The 17,995-nt window shown below is 35.6% G+C and overlaps 1 protein-coding gene and 1 pseudogene across 5 annotated transcripts in view; one reads left to right on the forward strand and one right to left on the reverse strand.

The window, feature by feature from the left end:
* The window catches only part of DPP10 (dipeptidyl peptidase like 10), an 830,517-nt gene that overhangs the window by 345,221 nt on the left and 467,301 nt on the right, over positions 1-17,995 (reverse strand). The gene's annotated exons all lie outside the window — the stretch shown is intronic.
* The window catches only part of LOC106800812 (protein FosB-like), a 28,717-nt pseudogene that overhangs the window by 1,056 nt on the left and 9,666 nt on the right, over positions 1-17,995 (forward strand).

Here is a 17,995-nt window from a genome sequence, read left to right on the forward strand (position 1 = left end):
TTGTGCACATTTTCATGTGCTTATTGGCCATTTGTATACCTTGGAAAAATGTCTATTCAAGTTCTTTGCCCATTTTTGAATCTGGTTGCTTGGGGTATTTTTGTTGTTGACTTTTAGGAGTTCTCTAAATATTCTGGATATTGATCCCTTATCAGACATATGATTTGTAAGTATTTTCTCCCATTCTGTGGGCTACCTTTTTATCCTCTTCATAGTGTGTTTTGATGCACAAATGTTTTTAATTTTCATGAAGTCCAATTTGCCTATTTTTCCTTTTGTTCATCTATGTTTTTGGTGTCATATCTAAGAAATCATTGCCAAATCCAATGTCGTGAAGCTTTTGTACTATGTTTTCTTCTAAGAGTTTTATAGTTTTAAGTCTTCAATTTAGGTCATGGTTCCACTTTGAGTTAATTTTTGTTTATGGTATTAGATGTGTCCAACTTCAATATTTTGCACGTTGATACCCAGCTTTCCCAGCACCATTTTCCAAAAAGATTGTCCTTTCCCCATTGAATGTTCTTGGCACCCTTGTCCAAAACCATTTTACCATATATGTGATGGTTTGTTTCTAGATTTTCTCCTCTATTCCATTGGAATATATGTCTGTCTTTATGCCAGCACCACACTGTTTTAATTACTATAGCTTTGTAATAAGTTCTGGAATCAAGAAATGTGAGTCTTCCAACTTTGTCCTCCTTTTTCAGGACTGTTTTGGCTATTCAGAGTCTCTTGTGATTCCATATGAAATTTAGAGTGCGTTTTTCTATTCTTCAAAAATCACTGCTGGAATTTTGGTAGGGATTGCATTGAATCTGTAGATCACTTCAGGTGGTAATGACATCTTAACAATATTAAGTCTTCCAACCCATGATTATAAGATGTCTTTTCATTTATTCATATATTCTTTAATTACTTTCAGGATTGGTGATATTTCTTCTTTAAATATTTGGTAGAATTCACCAGTGAAGCAATAAGGTCCAGGGATTTTCTTTGTTGGGAGATTTTTGATTCATTCCTCTTCCTAGTTATAGCTCTATTCAGATTTTCTATTTCTTTATGATTTACTGTTGATAGGTTTTGTGATTTTAGAAATTTGTACATTTCATCTAAGTTATCCAATCTATTGATGTAGAATTGTCCATGGTACTCTCTTAAATCCTTTTTATTTCTGTAGAATCGTAATAATGTCTCAACTTTCATTTCTGATTTTAGTAATTTCAATCTTTTCTGTTTTTTCTTAGTCCATCTATTTAAAGGTTTGTCAATTTCATTGATCTTTTTAAGGAATTAAATTTTGGCTTTAGATTAATAGATGACCTTTAAATGTATTAATCTCTTAAATCATGTAGAAAATGAAAAATGAAGTTACAAACCATTGTTACAATAATTTTAGATTTTATAATTGCCCATGTATTTACTTTTATTGAGATCTTTATTTCTTTACATGGTTTTGAGTTACTGTCCTGTGTTCTTTCATTTCAACATCTAGGATTCCCTTTAAAATTTCTTGCAGAGAAGTTCTAATGGTGGTGAACTCCTTCAGCTTTTATTTACTGGGAATGTCTTAATTTCACTTTTGAAACAGTTTTGCTGTATATAGACTTCTTGGTTGACAGACTTTTTTTCTTTCAGTACTTTGAATATATTAGCCCAACGCCATCTAGCCTCCAAAGTTTCTGACGAGAAATCTGCGATAATTATACACAAAGGATCCATTGTATGTGATGAGTTGTTTCTCTCTTGTTGCTTTCAAAATTCTCTTTTCTCATTTGCTTTTGGCAGGTTGATTATAACGTGTTTCAGTGAAGGTCTCTTTGAGTTCATCCTACTGGAGCTCATTGAGATGCTTGGATATTTATATTCACATATTTCATTTAGTTTGAAAAGTTTTTGGTCATTATTTATTCAAATATTCTCTCTGCTCATTTCTATCTCTCTTCTCCTTTTGAGACTCTCACAATGAATTATGTTGGTCTGCTTGATGGAGTCCCACATTTCCCTTAAGCTCTGTCCTCTTTTCTTCAATCGTTTTTCTTTCTGTTCCTCATACTCATTAATTTCCATTGTCTTATCTTCAAGTTCACGGATTCTTTCTTCTGCCTGATTAAATCAGACTTTGAATTCCTCTAGTGAATTTTCCATTTCCGTTATTACACTTTTCAACTCCATGATTTCTTTTTGCTTTCTTTGTAGGTTTTTTCTTTATTGATATATCCATTTTGCTTGTACATTGTTTTCTTGACTTTTTCTATGTCTTCCTTTAGATCTTTCAGTATCTTTAAAACAGCTGTTTTAAATTCTTGGTCTAGTATATCTGCCATCAGGTGTTTTTTTACGGTTGGCTTCTTTTTTTTTTTTTCCCCTTTGAATGGGCCATACTTTCTTGTTTCTTTGTACACCTTTTGATTTTTTTGTTGAAAATTGTTCATTTGAATCTAGTAATGTAGTAACTTAGGAAATCAAATTCTCCCTTTTCCCCAGGGTTTGTTGTTTTTTGTTTTTTTGATTGTCATAGGCTGTCTCTGTGCTGAAGATCAGCCTGAGGTGTAAACTTAAAGACTTTTCTGATTCTGTGCCTTTCCCTGGGCACGTGCAGTGACTTTCTAATTGCTCTGTATATGCAGTTGATTTTAAATGTACTAGTTTTCAATATCTGGCTTCCAAAAATGGATAAGGGGGTAGGGAGTGCTGACCTTTTAAATCTCCTGGAAGTCACTTCAGTCAAATGGGGAGAAGCTTACAACAGTGGGGAGAGAGGCAACAACAATGACCACCACCTCTTTGCCTACACCTCTTTGATCAGAAGCAGCAATCAGCAATTAGAGCACAGATACCCAGTATTTGGAGGACAGGGTCCTTTTTGTCCACCTTGACTCCTACAAGCTTCTCTAGGAACACGTGCACTGCTATCTGCCCCAGGCTGGGATTGGAGGGAGGGGTAGCTGCTACTGTGCTAAGAGGTGCTGTTCACTGATATTATCTGCAATTTACCATTCAAACCTTCCCCTGAAGTTGCAAGCCTTCAAGAGACTCCCGAGTTCCAAAATAGTTACATTAGACAGATTCTGCCAGTGCAATTGTCGTCTAGGTGGGGAGACAGATTCCTGCTGCTACCTATTCTGCCATCTTTCAAGAATCCTTTCCCCTGTTTTTACGACTTAAATGGTAACACAATTCACTTTAGACATTATAGAAAATGTTAAAAAGGAAATTAAAATTCTATTAGTCCTTGTGATAGTTAATTTTATGTGTCAACTTGATTGGGCTAAATGCTGCTTTACCAGATAGCTGGTAAAACATTTTTTCTCTGTCTGCCTGTGAGGGTGTTTCTGGAAGAGATTAGCATTTGAATTGGTCTACCGAGTAAAGAAGATCACCAATGTGCGTGGGCATCATCCAATCCTATGAGGGTCTGAATAGAACAAAAAGGTAGAAGAAGAGTAAATTTGCTCTTTTTGTTTGAGCTGGGGCATCTATCTTCTCCTGCCCTCAGGCATCAGTGCTCTGGTTTCTTTGCATTTTGGATGTAGACTAAATTATACTGCCAGCTTTCCTGGTTCTCCAGTTGGCAGATGGAAGATTGTGGGTCTTCTTGGCCTCCATAACTACATGAGCCAATTCTTATAATAAATCTCCATATACATATGTATATGTATCTCCTATTGGTCTTGTTTCTCTAGAGAACCCTCACTAATAGTCCTATATCCAACGATAATGCTCAATTCCATTTTTTGTAGGATTTATGGAGATTTTTAGATGTATATATCACAATGCCAACTAAATATAAAAGAACAACAAAAATGTTATATTTGTCTGTGGTTTCCAAGTCACTCTTATCAAGGACCCCAGTTCTACTCTTTTTAAAGTGCTGAAAATCCTCTTGGAAAAGCACCGGGGACCCTCAGGTTGGCCAGTGTCTCCCACCATTTCACAAAGTGCCGCAATTATCTCCTTTCAAACACTCATCAGAATTCCCATCAGATTCCCTCAGGACAAGAGATCTCCTTCAATTGTTAGTAACTGAAACTGACTCATAGAAAGATTAGAAGATATGATGTATCTCAAAATGTTCTTCAAGGATGCTAACACAAATTCCACTAAAAATGCTCCATAGGTAAAAAGTTTAGAGGATTGTTAAACAAAGCTAAAAATATTTTCCTGTTTATGCTTACTTCAGTGGTATTCAGATTTCTTACTATGATGGGATATTCACAATAACTCAATTATGATTACTCCTATCCTGTTTTTTTTGTTTTTATTTTTCTAGTAATGGGGAGATTTCTTAACATCTCATAAAAATGATGGTGCGCTATTCTTGGGACATATTGCCAAACATAATTTGTATTTATGTAAAGAGTTGTGTTAGCTCCTTGAGGACCCTCCATATTTAATAACTATATTTGTATAAACAAAATTAAAACATTACCAATGTAAGGGGTCATTGTGTTCAAAGGTCATGTTTGGAGTATGGCTATTTCTTACCCTTCAAGAATCTCTGTGGCTGAACTTTTACGGAGTCAAAGTGCACGTGGTCTCTGGTATCTTTTTAAATTCCTGCCTCTGTGGGTTGAACCCATTAGAACCTGGCTGAGAGGCAACAGGACCCTTATGACTTCTCAACCTCCTCTCTTCTCTTAGGAAGACTTTATTTTAGTTTTTAGAGCAGTCTGGTGCTAAGATTTAGATTTTCAAAAAAAAAAAAGTTTCACTTAAACCTTGAGAACAATCTAGGTGCCCTATTGCAATTTAAGAAAGAATTTCACTTTTGTGTTTATGGACATTCAGTGAATAATAGAGTAGTATGTGTTTATATTGGTATTTCCCTTGTATAATGATCTACCTGAAGTCACAAGGTATAAGGAATGCTGGATAATGACAGAACTTAGCCATTCTTGTATTTAAGGAATTAATATAATTTCACAGCAGCTCGAATTCCAATTCTACTTCTAACAGAAACTTCAACCCCAATACACACACACCAGCCCCCTGTGAATCCAAAGATTCCAGGTTCTTATTGAGCCTACAGCCCATCAGTAAGATGCTTTCTCTCTTTCTTCCACAATAGTTTTATGAGGGAGTCAATGATAGGCCATCCTCCAAGAATTACTAGATAATGTTCACATGCACACACACATGCATACACACACACACACACAGCTGCAGTTCTGTATATGAAATATCAGAGGAAAATTATCATTTTCCATATTTCACAAAAAATAGTACACTAAAACAACATTAAATAGTTTAGGTTGATAAATCTTTACAATCTAAGTAAATATAAAGTTAGCTGATTTCTAGACTGTTACATAAAACTGCACTCTTCATGCTCCTACCTATTCTCCATGGCAGTTAGCCAGAGAGAACCTTTGGAAGACAGAAAACTCAGCCTGGAGCCATTGAAGTTTATTCTTGCCCATTCTGAAAAATTGGCTGATATTGATAATTGTTATAAAAAGTTTACCCCATGAGCCTCATAGGCTGCCAAGAATGTAATTGGGCTGAAACGGAGGGCTGGTATTAAGCTTGCATCTGGTTCCGAGTCAAGGAGCCCTTACTCTTTGACTGGCATCAAGGGAATCTTCTTTCATTTAGGGAAAACAGATGGAACAATTTGACTGTAATGGAGTTCATTCTGAGGAACTGTCCCAGCTTGTCCAAATTAATGGCAAGCTGGATAGGATTTCAAATAAATAATGAACACCTGTAGGAGTTGAAGTTACCACCCCTGGCTCAAATAAATCGAACTACAAAATATTTGTTAGGCATTTACTATGCATGAGCCATGATTCCACTCATGATTTCACCAAACATGATGTTACAGTGCTAATTCTGACCTCCTTTTTCACTAAACAAATGTAACAGAACCTAGTATTCTATAATAATAAGGAAATTTTTCAGAACACTTTTAGACCATGTTGTAATTTATTATTATTAATATATGGTTTTAGTGAAATTCAGTATTTACATACATTCTTCAAGTGGAACCTTAACCATATGTTGTTGTCTCTGAGAGCTACAACCATCTTCCTGGATGTCTTCCGAATCTTCTCGCATGACCTGCTCAAGAGTGGCAAATACATGCGTTCTAGAAATCTGGTCAAGTATTTTGGATCTCTTAAAGTTTCAAGTCAACAATGACAAAAAATTGTATTCACAAATCCCTAAACTCTGAAGAAATTGTAATACTTTTCAATAAACATTTATTAAATTTATATTATATATCAGGCACTAACCAGCGTATGAGCTAGTGATTAAAAAAATATGAATTACATATCTTCGCTCAGTAAAGAAGCTCAGAATTCAATGGGGGACACACGAAAATAAAACTAATTCAATACAAAGAGGAGTACTGTGATTAAGAGTAAAGACTTATGTTATCAACTAAAGGTAGCAACTGGCCACATGTACTTTAAAACGCTAGCCGGAATTGATATATATTGTAAATGTAAAATATACACTGGGTTTTGAAGACTTGATATGAAAAAACATAAAATATCTTATTTTTAAATACTGACTATATGTTGAAATGCTATTTGGGATATACTGTATTAATCAAATTATATTAATACAATTAATTTCATCTGTTTCTCTTTACTTTCTTAATGTGTCCTTTAGAAAATTTAGAAATTGCATCACATTGGTAAATCACTTTAGATTTCTGTTGGACAGCACTGGTATGGACTCTGATGCTACACCTCTTGTCTTCAAAACTCATTCTATCACTTACTAGAGACCTTAAGCAGGTTACTTATTTCTCTTTGCTTCAGTTTCCTCCTGTATAAAAAGAGGCTGATAGTAATTATGGTTGTTTACCGAATAGGGTTGTTGGGAAGAGTAAATGAATTAAAACACGTAAAAAGCTACTATTATTAAATAAGTAAGCAAAGAGCATTAAGTAGACACATAGAAAGAGTACCCATCTCAGCCTGGGAGAGGTAAACTCAAGGAAGAATTCCAAAAAGAAAAAAAAATTAATAGCTTCACTAAACCTTAAAAGAATGTTGCAAAACTGTCCAAGTGTAATAGGAGGCAAAGAGTATTCCAGGAATAGGGAAAATACAAATAAGGTCATCGAAATGTGAATGAACCGTGGCCCGTTTCAGGAACTAAAAGAGCTTTTCAAGATGTAAGACTGCAAACTTCTTTGAAGCAGTGGTTGGAAGAGAGACTGGAGAGGTGGCAAAAGCCAGGTCACTGCACTGCCCTATACTAGTCTAAGGCATTTATGGAATTAGGACTTCTCTCTATAAAATTAATCATACTGTCCTAGGAGAGTCAAAGGAAGTATACAAAGAGAAGAACTGAAATGTGAATAAGTGATGTCATGTAGGAGATTACTAAAATAGTAAAAGAATTTCTGAGGAGTAAGGCATACCTTCTTCTCCGATTTGCTGATTCTCAAGGCAGGATGCTTTGATAGCTAGCCAGTTATCTTTTTTCTACTAATTGAGTCTATTAAGCCAACAAGTCTCTAAAACTTGTACTAATTTAATATATCCACTGTAAGCTAGGTTATGAAAATAAATTTTGGAGTTTGCAAACTGGGCATGCCCACCAAAATAAATATTAATGCTCAGATTCTATTATGATAATGGATAGATACCAACACTCACAAGTCATTTATAATTATAAGGAAAAAATAAAATCAGAGAGACCCAACTCCAGGTGAAAGAGAGAAGACTGGAAGCTCTACGAAAAGGGTTCCTTTTGTCTTAGAGATATAGGTAGTGTTAAAAGAAAACTGAGGCACATTAAATATTTTAAGAGTTCATTTGAGCAAACTGATTCGAATTGGACAGTGCCAAACCAAAAGTGGTTAGGAGCTCTCTGCTGACAGAAACTAGGGCAAAGGCTTTTATAGAGAAGATGCAGAAACAAAACAAAGAAACGATTTGATTGCGTATAGCTTAAGCAGTTTCCCTATTTGAGAAAGCCCTGTTGGCTGTTCATGGTTAGTTGTTTTTAAGTTTTCTTTTATCAGATTCTAGTGCATTGACTCTGGTTTAGGTTTTGTTTTACTTAGAAGGCTGCCAAGGCATTAGAGCTGCCCCAGTCTAACAGCCTCCATGTTTAATTATTTTAACAGTAGTTACAATGGTATGTCATGAAGATAATAAAATAATAAGAAAGGTGACACTTCTGGAGGGAATATGGTGGATTAAATTTTAAATATGTTAATATAACATTATAAAAAGTGAAATAGACAAATATATGTACACACATTATGTAAGGTATATACTAAATTTGTGATAGGAGAACCTATAACAATAAGTAACAAGCAATAATATCTGAAATAACTTTTAACTTTGATTAGAGTCATTTTTTGTCTTCTCCTCTAGTAAGATTCACTGCTTTGTTGTTAATGTTTTAAATAACTAGATACACAGAGCAGGTTGATGCCAACATTCTACGATAGTACCAAAGTGCACATTCTCAGTTGATGATATCACAATAATACTTTAAATATTTCTTGGTAGCACGTTATTAGCATAATTCTCAGAGTCTGTCCATGTCCCATCTCTTTGTCACATCCCACTTAGTGTTGAACGTGTCACTGAAGATGCCCAGCACCTTTTCTCTTGTGTAAGGCATGCTCTCTCTCTCATGATAGCAGTGTCACCTTGTACAGTCTCATCAACAGACTGTATTTATCATTCATTCATGGCTTAACACTACAATCTTCCCTCCATTTATGTCTTTTCTTCATGTTAGATTTTTTAATTTATTGTCCTTCAAGTTTAAAAATAATGACACAATCAACATTAATTTTGAAAAGAATAAAATTCTAGCTAAGACTGAGATGCATCTTCAGATGAGTGAGAACTAAAAGGAAAGAAAAATGTAAAAGGAAGTAAATATTACACTAAATTATTTCTAATGTTATTTCAGGACCTAAGCTCCTAGAGGTCTATATTTTTACTGACCATTTATTACATTGCAAATCTAACCGAGACAGTTTGGGAGGAGAGAATAGACAACTGAATTTTGAAAACAATGAGCAATACAGAGAAAAGAATGATGCAGAAATGGCCTCAGTGTTAGGAAAGCAGATTGGGAAATGCTCAAGCAAACAGTGATGGAATGTGACAGAAGCTATTAAAATCCAGATCCACACAAACATTCAAATTGTTTCTCATCTGGACACAGTTTTTTCTTCTAGTCTGAACTGCAATTACAAATAATGGGCTTCAACTCTCTCAACCAGTGCCCAGTGAGAAAGGCATGTTTATGCTCTCAAATATTTGGGCCATCGACTTGTTCACATGCTGTTTTACGCCCAGGTTTCTTTCTGTGCCATGAAATCCTGGTGCAGGATGAAAATGGAAAAAGATGGTGCAGGGACAGGATGATAAATGAGGTTCACCAAGGTAAAGGTTGGGTTGTCCTCTTACATTCTTGGCAGCAGAAACATATTTAACAACACGCCTGCCCTGAAATAGATTCTTCCACAAAGTTTTAAAGTCAAACAGCCAATATCCACAATATATAAAAACACTAACAGGCAAATCTTCTCTTTTCATCGTTATATAGATACCCAGATTCAAAATTCCTGCTTTAGAACGGCGGACTTGTATAGATAAGAATTTTGTTTGTTTGTTGTAACTCCAACCCAATTCATATTTTGAAAATTTAAAATTAAAAGGACATATTAGAGTGCAATGGTTCTATTTAGTGAGTATTTATTTTCTTCCCCTTAAAAAAAGGTTTGTCACATCTCATTTTAAAATTGTATTCATCCAGTGCACTTAAAATGAAATTAAATGTACAGCCCTTACTGATATCCAAATTTTTAAGAAACTACTCTTTTAAATAAAACCTAGAGAAGCTAACATTTTCAAAAGTAATTTCAATCTGTGGTTGTAGAACTTTTGAAAGGATGTTAATTCTTTGAAGAGAAATAAAATTAAAGTTGAAAACGTCTTAATTGTAACAGTAGAGAGGCCATGCCTTCTAAATACCAGACCTTTAAAACTGACTACAAGCTAAAATCACAAAGTACAAATGACAGCCAGCAAATCTGTTATGTGGTTTCCTGATCTCAGTCTAATACTTTATACACTGTCATCTAAAATTCAATTAATAATGTGTCACTAGATTCAATTGACTTTGAAAACATTATAGAATACTTTTAATTTGAAAATTGATTTAGTCTTTTCTTACCCCATCTAAATAATTTTAAGAACCTTTATTTTTTTTATTTATTTATTTTTTTAATTTTATTTATTTATTTTTTCCCCAAAGCCCCAGTAGATAGTTGTATGTCATGGCTGCACATCCTTCTAGTTGCTGTATGTGGGATGCGGCCTCAGCATGGCCGGAGAAGCGGTGCGTCAGTGCACGCCCGGGATCCGAACCCGGGCCGCCAGCAGAGGAGCGCACACACTTAACCGCTAAGCCACGGGGCCGGCCCAAGAATCTTAACTTTATATTTCATTTTTCTTTACATTATTTTCTTGATCCTCCTTATTCCTCCAAATTCTTCTAACATACTTTTAGCAAAACTGGAACACAGTATTCTAAAAGGCCCTGATTCTGTTACCTCAGTTTATGTTTGCAATATCTCCTGATCGCTAAGGATTATAATTTTTGTTTCTTAAGGTCCTGCCTGTGTTCAGATTGTTCTTCATAATGAAGCTTGCTACAGAAATTAAAAGTAAGCACTTCAAGTGTCATTCTTCTAATAATAATTTTAAAAATTTCATCAAAAATATCTTGTGTCCATAAGTTTGCCATATAAAATAGCAATCTATTTCAATCATTCCCACAAGCATAGCGAGTATTATAGTCTATTCTCTTCCATTTTTAATGACTTATTCCATTTGTGAGTGTGTTTGTGTTTTATGGGCACATGCGCATGTGTGTATGAGTATACATGTATTTCTACCTTCTCTTCTTTGCCACCAATGCTGTTTACATTTTTGCTTTTCTCATTATCACTACTATAAATTTTTCCCTAGGCTTTCTGAGTTTCTGAGGAAACTTTAACATCTTATAACAAAGCTAGGTACTTTCTCACAATAATATTTGAAATTTAAGAAAATGGATGGAGAAGAGAGGTTAACTCTAATCAATGTTCCCACCATGGGCCAAGTACTTTCTATATATAGGTCATCTATTTAATGTCACAACCTTTTTAGGAAGATAACATTACCACCATTTTATCTACGAGTAAACAAACCCAGAGCGATCCAGTAACCTGCCTCTAGTCATACTGATAATAAGTGAAGAACCCAACATTGAACTAGATTTCTGACAAGAGTGTCTATGCTTTAGTGTTACATTACATTACAGTGTTTCAAGCTTGTATATAAATGAGTAGTTACATAGTTAAAAAAGCCAATCTTAGAAAACTAAGGTTTTATTCTGTAGCCTTTTCAATTTTTCACAAATGTAATATGATTTAGATTATTCTGTCATCTCAAATGTTAATTTCATTATAAAAATTATTAGCACTATAGATGGAATACATTATGTTTATTACAGGATGTTTTTATAGGAAACGAATTTTGGCAATAACCTTCAAAAACTAAAATAACATATTGCTTTATTATTGATACATCAAATAACAGTAAGTGTTTAGTATAATTCAGGGAATATTAATATTCCTAGAAATTTTCCTTTTGTAGAAAATGTTTCCATTAAAGCATTTTTCTGTGTTCTGAAGAATACTAGCTCTGTAAAATGTTACTCGGTGCTCCAAATGATGAGTTTCACGATTTCAAAAGTTCAGAAACACTGCATTATAATTCTCATCTTAGACATTTGAAAATGCATTTTAAAGAATCTGAAAGGTCCCTGATGGGAGGCAAGAGGATAAAGATTTGTATGGATTGATATTCCCACATTAGTTTGTAAAGCATAGGTCTATTATCTTTTTAGAAGTAGAAAATAACTCTATCGGGGATTTGTAGTCAAATATTTTGGTGATATTGATCCAAAACAATGCTTACCACACTTTTTTTTTTTTTTTTTGTGAGGAAGATCAGCCCTGAGCTAACATCCATGCTAATCCTCCTCTTTTTGCTGAGGAAGACCGGCTCTGAGCTAACATCTATTGCCAATCCTCCTCCTTGTTTTATTTTTCCCCAAAGCCCCAGTAGATAGTTGTATGTCATAGTGGCATATCCTTCTAGTTGCTGTATGTGGGACGCGGCCTCAGCATGGCCAGAGAAGTGGTGTGTCAGTGCACGCCCGGGATCCGAACCCAGGCCGCCAGTAGCAGAGCGTGCGCACCCAACCGCTAAGCCACGGGGCCGGCCCTCCGTACTTTTAAATTAGTAGTTACTTAAACAGTTAGTAAAAGTGAATTCTTTAAAAATACAGTTAACCATAGTTCCCTATAATGGAATTTTGCTCTATGTCTTTAAAAAGCAAATTATTATGAAAGTAAAACAATTTGGGAATCCAGTATTTGACTCAGGGCAAACTCAAAACCTATGGACATACCAGTTAAATGGCCAAAATGTTCGGCTCATTATTTTACACTTTCTATTTCAAAACATTTAGCGTTTCCTCAAATCTTAAAACAGAATTTCCCATAGTTAGGCAAGGATATTCCACTATTGCCATTAATCCTTATATTCTACACTAAATATTTTGACATAGTACAATTTATTTCAATAGCTTTTCCCCCCTCACTGTGAAAAAACATACTAGATCTTTTAAAATATAGCACTTCAACAACTTTTATGATCTGTTCTCATTTTTAGTCATATTTTATGTACTTTTAGTTCAAAGTTCACATTGCACAAGAGGATAACCACATTCTTTAAAGAAATGATCAACAGCATTATTTGCAGAGCTAGAGGAGTTAACTGCTGAATTTATGAGGGCATGTTACTGCAACCTGGAAAGAGTTAAGTGCAATACTCACAGTTAATAGGGAAAATGTACTGTAAATATTAAACATCACCTATTAATTTTATCTTTATATTGTTGTTTTCTTGAATCTTTTCTCCTCTAAGATGGGGGCCCAAAATTTATTGTTCCCAGGTGGATTGTGTTGGTGGTTTTCCTCTTTAGGAATATAAAAGGAGAACTAGAGCATGGGCTGGTTAAACAGAAGACCATGGAGAGTTACATAAGGGCAGTGCTGGGTAGGAGCTCATAGCTTTTCCACTTGAGATTGTAGAAAAACATCTGCACACTGATCGAGTACTGCCCTTAGATGAAGGACACTTTGGCCTCTGAACTTTATAGGACTCTCTATCCCAGCTCTAGCTGCATTGCTACTCATGGGGCCAAGATACCATGAGGCATAGGGGCTGCCATAGTTTTCTATCAGTAATATACTCATCTAGAGTCCATAGCTGCCCAGGACTCTAGAAATTCCTATCTGAGCCCGCTTCCAGAGCCTGTGAGAGTTCATTTTTTGGGTCTTTCCCCCTCATGATGGGTTGAGCCACCTGTATGATCATGTCTGGGCCTAATGAGTAGTAAGGGATAAATGTTTATAGGAGGGTGTAGACATTTTCAACATGTAGGCTGGAGTATCCACGCATGTTTGTTTGAGGCTCCTCAAGGCACGAAGTAAAGGGGTTGGACACAGGGCCAGATGCCAGGTGCTATACTTTCATGCCACTGAGTTTTGGTGCAGAACTCTAAGGAGTCTGAGAATTCTAAATTCAAACTTGACTTTCCAGATCATTAGGGAGATATCTTTGTCAAGGTAAGAGGATAGAATGTATTTTATTTAAAGATACATCAGCTTGATTTATGAATTAAGTATTTAATGTGAAAAAGTATCTCCATTTATATTCTTGCTCTGGCCCCAAAAACATTATGACTGATCCTGTTCTGATCATATCTTTCTTGCTAGTGGGGAGAGGCACATTATATCTTTTGAATTATTTGAGAGAAATGTTGAGTACCATTGGAAAGGCAAAGTGGCCAGGAGGCTGAACAGCAAAGATCTGGCGGAGGCTGAAGTCATGATTCAGAATGTCTATAGAACCATCATGAGCCAAGAGAAGGCTGAGTAGACAAGGAGTACCACCAGTCTCTATTTAATGCAGATAAGAAATGTCAGTCTGGGCTCCATCAGTTTACGAACTCAGCCATTAAGATCAACAGAGAGAGCAGCAACCACAGAAATACAGGATAAAAATGGTTGAGTCTAGAGATGCCAGAATGCACGATAATGCATGGGTCTTATCTCAACCAATCCTTCCCCAGATGCCGCTTTATGGTGAGAATCAGGAGAGGGGGGACTAGCTGAGAGATGGAGCATTTTTAACATGGGGAGTCAGCATTCCCAAAGCGACAATTGAATCTAGTGTATTAGAGGTTAATGCAATAGATTAGGCACAAATGAACCAAAATAAAGCATGTTTTCCCACTATTCAGCATGTGGTGGTTCATAAGGAAGGTCAAGTCGGTTAAAGAAAAAATAAATTACATTTTCTCTGTATATTTAAGGTGAAGTATTAGCAATTTTGTGACAGCACTATGCACGGATAAATGTTTGTTTACATATCACTCCTATATATTTAAAGAGATGGCTGCTGGCAGTATTATGATCCTTTATCCAAGTTTCTTCCATTCTAAAAACCTCAGAAAGCAATTCTTCAAGTATCTGTTTTGGGTTTCATTGATCTTAAAAGCCTGATGTTCAAACTCTTGAAGCATCATAATTCTTTCAGTCTAAAGGAATCACATAAAAAATAAATAGCTATCAGTACCTTGCCAAGGTTTGGTGTTTCCCATGTGTAAGATGCCAGGCTAGGTGTAGGAACCGCTGAGATGAATCAGTCATGGATGTGGTCCTCAAAGAATTTACAAAGGTAGGTATAGAAACAGGATGCTGTGGTGACACAGGGAAGGAGGATTCAATTCTCCCTCAAAGGAATATGAATAATTTCCGAATGTGGTTGACACTGGACCTGGCCTTGTTTGAGCAAGGCCATTCAAGGTAGAGGAAACAGCTTAAATAAAAATGCAAAGCAGTTAGACAGCTAAACATGGTTTAGGGACTGTCTTAGTAAATTCAAGCTGCTATTACAAGTTCCCATGGACTGGGTGGCTTAAACCACAAACATTTATTTCTCTCAGTTATGGAGGCTAGGAAGTCAAAGATCAAGGTGCCATCAGAACTCGTGTCTAGTGAGAGCCCAAGTCCTGGTTGGCAGATGGCTTTCTTCTCATTCTATCTTCTCAAGGAGAAAAGCAGGGACAGAGAGAGCAAGCTCTCCAGTATCTTTTTATAAGGGCACTAATCTGATTCATGAAGGCTCTACCCTCATCACCTAATTACCCCCCAAAGGCCCCACCTCCTAATACCAATACATTGAGAGTTAGGACTTCAACATATTAATTTTGGAGAAACACAAACATTCACTCCATAACAGGGACCAAACTACTAAATACTGTCAGGTTCTATAATTGTTGAAGAGGTGGGCAGACTCCATATCATGGGGGAACTCGTGTGTCATACCAAGGTATTTGGATTCTAACCTAATAGGCAATAAGAATTCAGTAAGAGATTAAATTAGGAACTGATATAACCAATTTGATATTATAATGATCATATTGCTGCTGCAAGGTTCTGGATTAGAGGAAGGCACGACTCTAAGGAGAATACATAGAAGAAGCAGCAAGCTAGGCAAAAGATGAGTGGAGTCCGAATTAAGGTGGAAGAAAATGGATGAATACAAGGGAACTAGTTCAAGTAGTCATAAGGAGGTAGAACTGATTGAAATCGGATGCCATGTGAACGTCAGGGATTAGGAAGAGGGAGTCAGGGAGGAATTCTGCATGATTGGCGGGTGATGGTATCGTTCACTATAGTTTGGAAAACAGTAGAGTTAGTGAGGAACAATAGTGAGTTCAACTTCGAATATGCTGAGTTTGAGGTGCCTGTGGGTAAAGTCTAAATTCTTTAGTGGAAAATCAGTAAAGTGAAACAAAGTGTTAAATTCTCAAAATATTATTCAATATCTGATAGACGTAATTAAATAAAAGAAATTTCAAAGCACCATGGGCCAGAGAGGCCTATAAGAAAGAGCACTCAAGAATGTCTATTGTTTATGTGGTTGAAAGAGAGAAAGAGAAAGGGAGGGAAGAAAGGAAAGGAGGGAAGGAGAATGGAATTGACTCTATAATTAACAATTATTCCACAATCAGAGCATCAGAGCAAAGGGGACATAATCTATTAGCGCATAAATAAATATTGGAAATTTCCTTATAATAATACTTCCACCTGAAATAAATAACATACAGAATTGTCTATCAGAGAAAGATAAGCCACTATTTTTAAAATCAGCTTTCTTTAGGTATAAATTATATATAATAAAATTCACCAATTTTAACAGTATAGATCAATAAGTTTTGACAAATATTTATAGGCATGTAACCATCATCACAATCCAGATATAGAACATCTCAACTACTCCAAGAAGTTCCCTTTTAGTCATCAGGTTTTAAGTCTTACCGAAAAAGAAAAAAAATGAAAATAAAATACTACTCTAAGAGCATTTTGGGCTTTTGAGATGACAAGATATAAGGACACACTTATTTTATTCACCTTTTTATCCTTTTGACATAGAAGGCACAGAGGAGCTAATCAATAAAAATTGGCTAAATAATGAATTTTGCATTCATGAATACATCTCTATTGCATTTAATTTCATCTTTCTTTGGGGATATGTATTCAAAATGCATTCTACAGTTAATCCTCCATAACTCTGAAATTTAATCTGAAATGGTCACTTCCCAAACCCATTATGAGAAAGATTCCTGCTCTCATATGGAATCACCTCACGTATAAGCAGACTTTGGTTGGGCCTGGTAATATCTCCTGACCAGCACTCCGATTGCTCATCACGAACATCAACTCCTTTCTCTCCCCATTCACAAAACTTAGCAGTGGACAAGTCAAATTGATGTTCATTGCAACCCTTCAGTGACCCTTCTCTGCCGTTTCAAGGATTCTGATAGAGCAGCGTGAGAGAGACCTAGAATTAACCAGTATGGTCACAATTAGGTAACGGCTACCTTGTCAAGATGATGCAAGTTTTCTAGAGACATGTACAGGCAACTTGCCAAGAAGAAAAGCTAATTAGAGAACTTCAGAAGCCTGAATATATTTGCAAAGAGAAATGACTAACTTGGCGTTTATTAAGCATTTTCAAATTCCTGCAAGAAAAGCACCATCTAAATCTACATCTAAATAAACGTGTTTTAAAACACAAAACCAAGAAGACTGCCTTTTTAGCCATAGAATGTCACCTTGGGAGATATTACTTGAGTCAAATAGATAAAACTCCTGGTACTTCATAACGTCTCTTCCACTTATGTGCCAAAAGAGAATAACTAATAGGGAGAGAAAGAAAGGTTTTATATTTTCAGGTCATTTTGAAAAATGTAATCCATTCATACAACAGAGTGTGTGATTACGTATGTGGACACCAGGTAGAGTTAATGGGCCTCTGAAACCTATAATATCGGTCACTAGAAAGTACTTATAAAGCTAAAATTTGAAACTTCCACCACCACTGAATGTTCAAATGAATCCTATGGATACGAATTCTAAAAAGGAAAATTACTACATTTATTGCCATATGCTGAGAAAAAAAGAAAAATTAAATGTACTTTTCCATCCTTGAGGACAAATTCCATACCCTCCTCAGCTTTATATCCACGTGATCTAGCATAGTGATGTGAATAAAGATGCTCAATGTATTTGTTTTCTTATGTAACCCTTGCGAGTAATAATACCTAAGGGTGGCCTGATGACATGGTCATCCTTTCCCATTTTTTCTTTAAACTCTAGTTGTAGGACTAAAATTAAATCTCAGAAGTTAAAAATAATCTCAATTACTCAATTGTTAGAAGCTGGGAAAATTTTATTTGGAGACATACATACTAACTTGAATTGATTTTGTATTCAGTTTTTGTTCTTCAAATTTTCTTTTTTTTTTTTTGTGAGGAAGGCTAGCTCTGAGTAACATCCTATGTCAATCCTCCTCTTTTTTCTGAGGAAGACTGGCCCTGG

Source organism: Ceratotherium simum, chromosome 9 (genome assembly GCF_057802395.1).
Source record: "Ceratotherium simum simum isolate JZ-2026a chromosome 9, ASM5780239v1, whole genome shotgun sequence".
Classification (NCBI taxonomy): Eukaryota; Metazoa; Chordata; class Mammalia; order Perissodactyla; family Rhinocerotidae; genus Ceratotherium; species Ceratotherium simum.